This window comes from Aplysia californica, unplaced genomic scaffold (genome assembly GCF_000002075.1).
Source record: "Aplysia californica isolate F4 #8 unplaced genomic scaffold, AplCal3.0 scaffold00010, whole genome shotgun sequence".
In the NCBI taxonomy this organism is placed as follows: Eukaryota; Metazoa; Mollusca; class Gastropoda; order Aplysiida; family Aplysiidae; genus Aplysia; species Aplysia californica.
Window position 1 is genome coordinate 2,150,470 of NW_004797280.1, and position 8,417 is coordinate 2,158,886.

The 8,417-nt window shown below is 41.1% G+C and overlaps 1 long non-coding RNA gene across 2 annotated transcripts; it reads right to left on the minus strand.

The window, feature by feature from the left end:
• Window positions 1–1,716: 1,716 nt before the first annotated feature.
• LOC101852894 lies at window positions 1,717–5,929 on the minus strand. 2 transcript variants are annotated; one of them, XR_001184919.2, is made up of 2 exons: window positions 5,556–5,929; window positions 1,717–1,937 (listed from the first exon to the last, which is right to left on the minus strand). It is a non-coding gene; the product is annotated as an uncharacterized LOC101852894 (long non-coding RNA). The 2 variants fall into 2 exon arrangements; XR_220071.3 differs by having other exon boundaries at window positions 5,567–5,928.
• Window positions 5,930–8,417: the final 2,488 nt, after the last annotated feature.

An 8,417-nucleotide genomic window follows, 5' to 3' on the forward strand; every position in this document is an offset into this window, starting at 1 on the left:
TTCGCAGAGTACCATTAATTCGTGATTGAAAAGTGTTGCTGTGAACAGACTGGCCTTTTATTCCTCTCCGGAATAGCAGCTGGTCCCTCAACTTTTGACACCCCCATGACCTCACAGCTGCGACCTCTCATTGAATCCGGGTTCTTTTTATTGATTTTAAAGAAGAATAAAAAAAAAAGAAGAAGAATCTATCTCATCTCTTTGGATCCGAGTTCTTGTTGAATCCGAGTTAGTTGATTCCGAGAATCCGAGTTCGTTGATTCCGAGAATCCGAGTTCCACTGTATGTAGGCAAACACTAACAGTGCACTGGCACCGCCTCTCGATGTGTGGGACGGCACTGCATAATTATGTTAAATAAAAATCAAATGACAGGTTCGAAGAATATCAAGTTTTAAAATTTTCAACAAAAATGTAGAAAACCTTACAGTTACAGTACTGAGTAGGCCTACTTTGCAATTTCTTAAAAATTAACATTGGTGCTCTAATTCATAAATGTATAATAATAAAGTCACTATTTCAGTATCTATTATATCATGTATTGAAGAGCAAATTTATGCAATATTTGATATTGCCAAATTTAATGTAGGGTGGTTATGGCCATATTAATTTTTCTCCAATTGAAGTAGAAGTAGAAGCTCCTATTATTAATAATTATTATGCCACGGATAATTTTGAAGGCTTTGGCATGTTAATTCTTGAGTCGATGGTTTCATTTCGACGCCCTGTCCAACTCATCATTGAGTTTCAACCATCCGATTGTTTGTGGGCTGTTTCGTTTCGTTTCCATAGACTACGGCAGACCATTACTTCTTGTCAAAAGTCCCCTAAGGTAATAAAATGAAGTTGAAGGGGCCCAAGTACTGGCGGGGGAGGGGGAGGGAATGAGGGGAATGTTGTGATCATTCATTTATTCGTTAACATATTTGTAAAACGTCGGCTTATTTTTATTTAGGCATTCTCCAAACTTTTTTTCTTTTTCTTTTCTTTTTTTTTTTTTTTTTTACAACTATAACATTCAATTACAAGGGACACAACAACAAAAAAAGCAAATTTTTGCGTTGTACGGTACCCAATTTTTAAAAAATAGATCTTTCTCGATGAACACGCCAATTGATTTACTTCGTGTACATGTACTATGTACAAACTCCTGGACAGACCCGAAGGTTTTCGTAGGCCCCGTTTGACTCAGTTTGAGCACTATATTAAAATTATTGTGGAGTTCGTTTATTGTACGCTCCAGTGTTCCTCCTACAGAGTGTAAATGTAGCTTATTTTGAGTCTCGCCGTATTTTTTACGCCTGTAAGCGTCGCAAGGGGGGGGGGGGGGAGTCTCCGTTAATCACAACAGAATGGACACGGATTCTTTCGCCAAAAGATCGACCTGCTCGTTTCCTCGAGATGCTCACATGGCTAGGTAGCCATGCAAACACGATATTTTTCACCTGTTCAGTTAAGAAATTTTTACTCTCTCTCTCTCTCTCTCTCTCTCTCTCTCTCTCTCTCTCTCTCTCTCTCTTTCTCTCTCTCTCTCTCTCTCTCTCTCTCTCTCTCTCTCTCTCTTAGTCTTACTCTCCAAAATAACAGCAGCAAATAAAAGAATAAATGGATATATAAATAAACATAAATGAGAATACGGTCCCAACAAACTTTGACAATAAATTAAGGCATATTCACCATCAACAGAAAACAATGATGTGAAACGGGAAGAAACAGGCACTTGTTTGTTTCGTTTTTATTTAATTGGAGTAAAGATTACAGGCTATTATGGTGTTTGTGGCTGGGGGGCTGGAATGAGGGGTGGGCACACTGGTCAGGTCCACTGACTTCCCAAGAGTCCTGGGCCGCGACCATGTTGCACGCCAAGTTCCTCTGTCCTGTTGATTCAAGGAATCCAAGGTACGGTTTGGCGGGCCGGTAAGCAAGTGGTTCTGGAACCTGTGGAAGAAAAGCAAAAATTGCAAGAATTTGTACTAATGATACTGCTAGCAAAATTTGCAAGAATTTATACGTCATGTAGTCTACTAATGATACTGTTAGCAAAAATTGCAAGAATCTATGTGATAGTAGTGCGGTAAAAAATTTGTCGTTTCAAATTATTGTAAAATGATTCCTAAACTTCCTTATCGAACTCCCCAGCTTTCGCACAATGATTTGTTGTATCGATGTGTCTTGACAGATCGATATTTTTGTAAAAAAACCTTTTAACTTTATTCTAAAATTTCCTTTTATTAAAAACTAATTTAAAAAAAAATCTAAACAAGTACTTTCTGTAGATTTTAAAAAGTTTACAACTGGAACAATATCGCTTTTAAAAACAAGCCCATCATTTTTTTTCTAATGGCAACATCATGGTCACTGAACAACTGTTTTGAGAACCTTTAATGCAAAAAAATAAATATGTTCATTATAAAATTAATTTCTTGTAACAAGTCTTGCCACTAAAACGTGTCATTGGTAAGCCTGTGACGTATGTCTGTGAGAAGCGTGAAGTGCTGTGAACAATCCCATTCTCCGCGTCACGGAGATTTGTAGTATTTTATATACATTTTTGAAGAAAAGTTTTTTAAGCTTGCCTCAACTGATGTGGAAAAAAATAGATCTATGGTTTAGTCAAGACAAATATACAAACTGCTGTGCAAAGTATGGGTGACACTGATTTCACCAGTTCAAGTTAAAGAGACATTTGAGGATAAGTCGGGCCACGAATTTTTGACCGCACTATTTATGATACAGCTTTATACTAATTGTACTATTTATTTATTTATTTATTTATTAATTTATTAATTAATTAATTAATTTAACTGTAGGTGTTTTTTCACGCCCCCAACGACAATAGATCGCCTAAGAGGCTGAATGGGGGCTCTCGTGGACTAAAGGTTAAGGTGTTGGCCTCTCATTCAAAGGTTCCGGGTTCGAATCCGGGAAGTGACCGGAAAATTTTCTTCTCTAAATTTGTCCCCTTTCACCTCCTTTCCTGCTCTCTAGCAATGTTCTGTCGTCTGCTTTCGTCTCCTCTTTCTGCCCCCACTCCCTCATCTCCTTTGCCCCCCCCCCCCAACCCCCTCTTCTGGGCTCCTGATTCTTTCTACAGCCTTTCTACTGCTACTCCTTGGCTTCTTCTTACTGCTGTCTTTCAGCCACACCCCTGATCTTCTGGTAGGAAAGATCTACACTTAGCCTTTTCGGACAAGGGCGAAAAATCTCGGAGGGCCTGTGAGCAAGTTGCGCACGTTAAAGATCCCTTGGTGGTCTAAAATCGATAAGAGAAGGCTTCGGTCACCACCCGGGCAAAATTCAAAATTTCCTACCAACTGAAAAAGCGTAATGTGTCCCGCGCGCTCATATGACCTTATGCAGTTGCGAGCGCCGTAAAACACTTACAAAAACAAACACAAAACAAAAAGAGGCTGAATTTCAACCCTGCAAGTCAGGACTATTCCAGGCTGATAGGAATACAATATCACAGGAAAAAGACCGAGATGCTCAATAAAATTTTAATAAATTTTAATGTTCTGGTCAGGTCCACTGAGCGGGAATTGAACTCTGGTCTCCTGCGTCCACCAGCAAAGCGCATAACCGCAACACTATAGACACCGGTCTAATCACGTCAATTTAATTACAGGAGAGCGGGGAGGCTTCGGACACTTTTAAGTTTTGGCTCCACAGCTCGGTTCAGTTCAGTGAAGAAAGAGTTTTACGCGTTCACAATACAAAAGGTCATAAGAACGCACTAAACACGTTTGTTGAACATGTAATCACGGTAATTCATACATGGCTCGGTTTTATTTAAAGGTTAAACATAATAGGGTAAAAGTTTTGTTTTTAAAAAGCAGCAATTTATTTTTAAATAACTAGATCTATACTATTTACAACAGTAAAGGCCAATGGCCTTTGAAAATCGAGAATTCTGTTGGGATCAACGACGAAGCACAATTTCTTTAATGAAGTTCGTACATAATGCGCCTAGTGGTAAAATATGTATCGCATCTGATACAAAGGGGATTCTCATCTTCCTATAAGGGAGGTCTTTACCATACGCAATCTAGTTAAAACATTTTCGTCTCATCTGGAGAGACACGAAAGTTTTCGTGGGCACAGTTTGGGCAAATACAGTATTATTGTGGAGTTTGTTGTTCAATTCTTCACTCCGCTGCTCCTCCCACATAGTATATGGTTGAATGTGCCACCTCCCCCCCCCCCCCTCTTTTATTCGATACCTTAGAGTAGAAGAGCTGAAAGGCCTCGGCTTCGATGAGCTCTGCGCCTTCTCCTTACGGGGGAGACAGAGGAATTACGTGGCTCCCCCTCTATAATTTATAATGGAAAGCAGCTTACTGGGGGATTTGGGAAGGGATGGCAGACTGTCCTCCCCGGTAAGAAACCGAGGAGGGGGATTGGAGGTGTCATTCTCCATAGGGAGGGGGTGTCTGCAGGGGGAGGAGTGGCATGGGATGGTGGAGCAGACGGGAGTAGGCCTACTGGCCGACCTCATGACTGGCTGGACTGTCTTCGCACACGACCGGCCAGGAATCGGGGTCACAACTGGCGGGCAGCAGGCAATTTTGCTTTTTACTCTTTGTACTCTCGGATGGCGCGTTCTTGGAGCCAAGTTCGGCACTCCTTGCTGAAGGCTGTGTACTGTGTACTGGACGTAGCAACTGGGTAGGCAAGGTCAAGTCGTGCATTCCTTTTAAGGAGGTCCGGTCAAGCTACAATGCGACTGCAGGTAAGATTGAAGAATACCGGACCAGCGGATTGGGTGGGACTACTTTTGCCTAGATTCTATATCTCAACATGATTTCCCTGTTTTTAATATTTCTCCATAATTCTCTCAATTAATCATCTCGGACCGGTAGATTTATTCATTACAAGTTTGTCAGTTTGTCTCGCGCAATAATACGAGGGACGACTGGTCCGGTATTCTTCAATCTTCCCCGACTGCATGTCGGCGTCTCGACTGGCTGGATCTAGACTAGATCTATAGCCAAACTTCTGACACTTGATGCAGCAAACAAGCAAACAAAGAAGTTTGACACGTAAAGTCAAACGTCGAGAAACCGGTGGATCCGTAGCTTAGAGACGCCCAATGGTTCTGTTTGGTGTTCTGTTCACCGCTTACTTCCTGCTACAGCGTTACCTGGCCCCAAAAGCAACCCGGCGAGTTGGTGGTGGGAGGAAAACCAAGAGGGTGGGAGGTTGAGGTAGAGGTTGGGGGGGGGGGTAGAGGGAGATCAATATGAATGGTAGCCGGTCACTTTCACAAACCACGAGCTGCCCCTGACTAGAATCTAGATATAGAAATCTAGATCTACATAGAATCTAGATTCTAGATCTATAAGCACAGATAGTCTGCATAATGTATCTTTTTTAATATCTTAAAATTTGAGCTAAAATACATGTAAAGCCATTATATCGCTTCAAAGCTATCTCTCACTAAACTGAATAGGCTACGTTGTAGATATAGAATCTAGTCTACATACAGTATTACAGTATGAAGTAACTTGATAATGTAGATCTAGATCTATCTAGATCTATTTGAATGGGTCATTTTACCTTTCCCTTACCACGTTCATTTCTTGCATGGAGGAAGCAGAGGTGCAGGACAGGGGCAAACTGGCATAGGTGGCTCAGGTTCAGGCGTTGGCGGTCTGGGTTTAGATGGACATGGAGGCAACAGAGGGGGTGGGCACGGCGGCAGCTCGTATTCCCGTTCTTCAGCTTGTTTCGCAGGCGCCTTTTTGCGTGGGGTTGCAGGCATTTTGAAATACACAAAGCGTGGAACCGCAAGACTGCTATTTGTCAAAACTGTTCTTTACCTTGCCACTTATACTCCACCCCTTTGTCAGCCTTGGTTGTTCCGAGCCTCAATCAAAGAGTCGATTCGTTTGGCATAGCATAGCCTAGACTAGACACTACCGATGACGTCAGCCTTGGAGACCAAAAATATTGGGCAAGTTCATGCGCTTTGGTTTTGAGAGTAGGCCAAGGCTATTCACTGAAAATACTTTCCCCCACTCCAGTTAGCCTAGGCCTAAAGTTATCTTAGACCTACTAGGGGCCTCGGCCTACAACATACATTCAATGGCCTTCATTTCACACCTTTGAGTTTGCTGGAAATGAAAAACATCTTCCAACGATTGGCGTTGATACATACAGGCTGTACCAAACTGTCACACGGTAGATCGGAATCAGATACAAGTATGTTATTCTTGCCAAGACGCAAGGGAAAAGCCTTTGTTACCGCATGAAGTTAGCCTAAGTAAAAATTTTTAAAAAAAAGGACCCAACCTTTTCCCGTCAACGACAAAAAGGCGGGGGCGACGTGGAACGTCTCAGTAGATCTTTCATTTCGATTAGATAACAGATCGTGGACTTCCAGTGGTTCTGTTGGCTACAGGTTGCGAATAGGGCGCTCTTCCATTCAGTAATATTTTGTGTCCTATCCGTGGGCTTTTGTTGGGGTGGGTTGGGTTGTTTTTTTTTTTGGGGGGGGGGTATTTGGTTTAATTATGGGACCAGGTGTCTTAACAAAAAAGGGACTCAGTTAAAGGACATTAGCTCGGTTATCTTTAGACCAATGTCAACAAAACTTTGAAGTAGTAACATTCAACCAAGGTGACATTAAAATTTGTCAATATTTTTTTGAAAAGTCTTCTGATATGTTTAAATCAAGTTTAAAATTTTCAACCAAAATCGGGTGAAGCGCAAGACATTGAAACTTCTTAAAAATCAACCATATTGTTTAATTTCAAATAGTCACTATCATGTATCGAAGAACAAATTCATTTAATACACCAAAGGTATTGCCAGATAAACTCAGGGTTTCACTGGAGCTTTTGGGGTGTCTGAAAAAAGAGGACCCAAATAAAGGGAAATGTCACGGTGTTAAGTTTTTTAAATTTCAAACAAAATTTTAATGAAACGCCAAACTTTGCTACTTCAAATCACCCAGTCATTCCATTTCAAATAAGCATAGATCTACTTTCTTTTAAAATTTGAGCAGTGAATTCATACAAAACTAATATTGTCAAATAAACCCAGGGAGGCAATTGCTATTTAAATCTTTATGTTTTGACCATTTCTCTCGCTACAAGCTTCAGTGTGCCACTGTTTTTTGGGGGGGGTTTTGGTAAGTGTTTTGCGGCGCTTGCTACTGCATAACATCATATGAGCGCGTGGGACACATTAAACATTTTCGATTGATATACAGGAAATTTTGAATTTTCCCCAGGTGGCGGCCTCTTACCTATTTTGGACAACCAATAGGAATCTTTAACGTGCGCAAATTGTACACGGGACGTCCGAGATGTTTCCCCTTTATCCAGTTGAAAGGCTGCAGAAAGAATCAGGAGTCAGGAGCCCAGAGGAGAGAGCAGAAGTGGAGACACAAGATGACGACAGAAGATTGTTAGAGAGCAGGAAAAAATGTGAAAGGAGAAATTCTTTTTAAAAGAAAACTTTCCGTCGCTATCCGAATTCTGACCCAGGACCTGTTGAACGAGAGACGAACACCTTAACCTCTTTACCACGATACCCCCCCCCCCCCAACCTATTCCTCGGGAATTTTGAGTGGTCTCGTAGCGTGTTTCTGGGTCGGTTCTTTGGACGCCATATTCAACATTGAGTTTTAACTGTTAGATTGTTTGTGGGTTGTTTCCGTAAACTCGGTCCATCAACAAAAGAACAAACAAACTATAGAAAAACAAAAACAAACAAACAACAAACAAACAAACAAACAAACAAACAAAACCGAAACCATCAAGCAGACAAAAGCACCCCCCCCCCAAAGTAATTGAAAGAGCTCAAGTTTGGGAGAAGGTGGAGACCATAATTTGCAAACGTTCGGCTTTTAATGGCGTTCCCAAAACCTTTCTTATAACTACACAGGGGCCACTTTTGACGTGTGGGGTGTGAACCCATCTTGCTAGAGCCAGGCATCTACAGCATAACACCCCCTACCTAAACTTCTACAAAACTATCTCAGTATCAGCACAATGAGATATCCATCTGATGTAACTATCGTGGTTTCGCCGCCATTGTCCAGGAACCAGAACGCGCCCATCACGCTCCTGTAGCTGGACGCTTTAAACCTTTTGCGTTTTACCCAATTTTGGTTGAACTTTTAAAAACTTGATATATTTCGAACACCGTAGTTGATTTTCTTCATAGTTACATGTTTAATGTCCCCATAGTTGAACTTTGAATTCAAAGTTTTGTTGAAATTAGTGCAGAGATGATAGAATTATTGCCCATTAAGTGGGTCCTCTTTTTTTTTTTTGGACACTCTGTTCTTATGGTATTTCTTTTATTTCACTTATCTGTGGCATAAACTCATCATAAACTTATAAAAATATTCCAGATGATCTTGCAGTGTCATCGTGCTGTGAATGTTTTTTGTTTGTTTGTTTTGTTCTT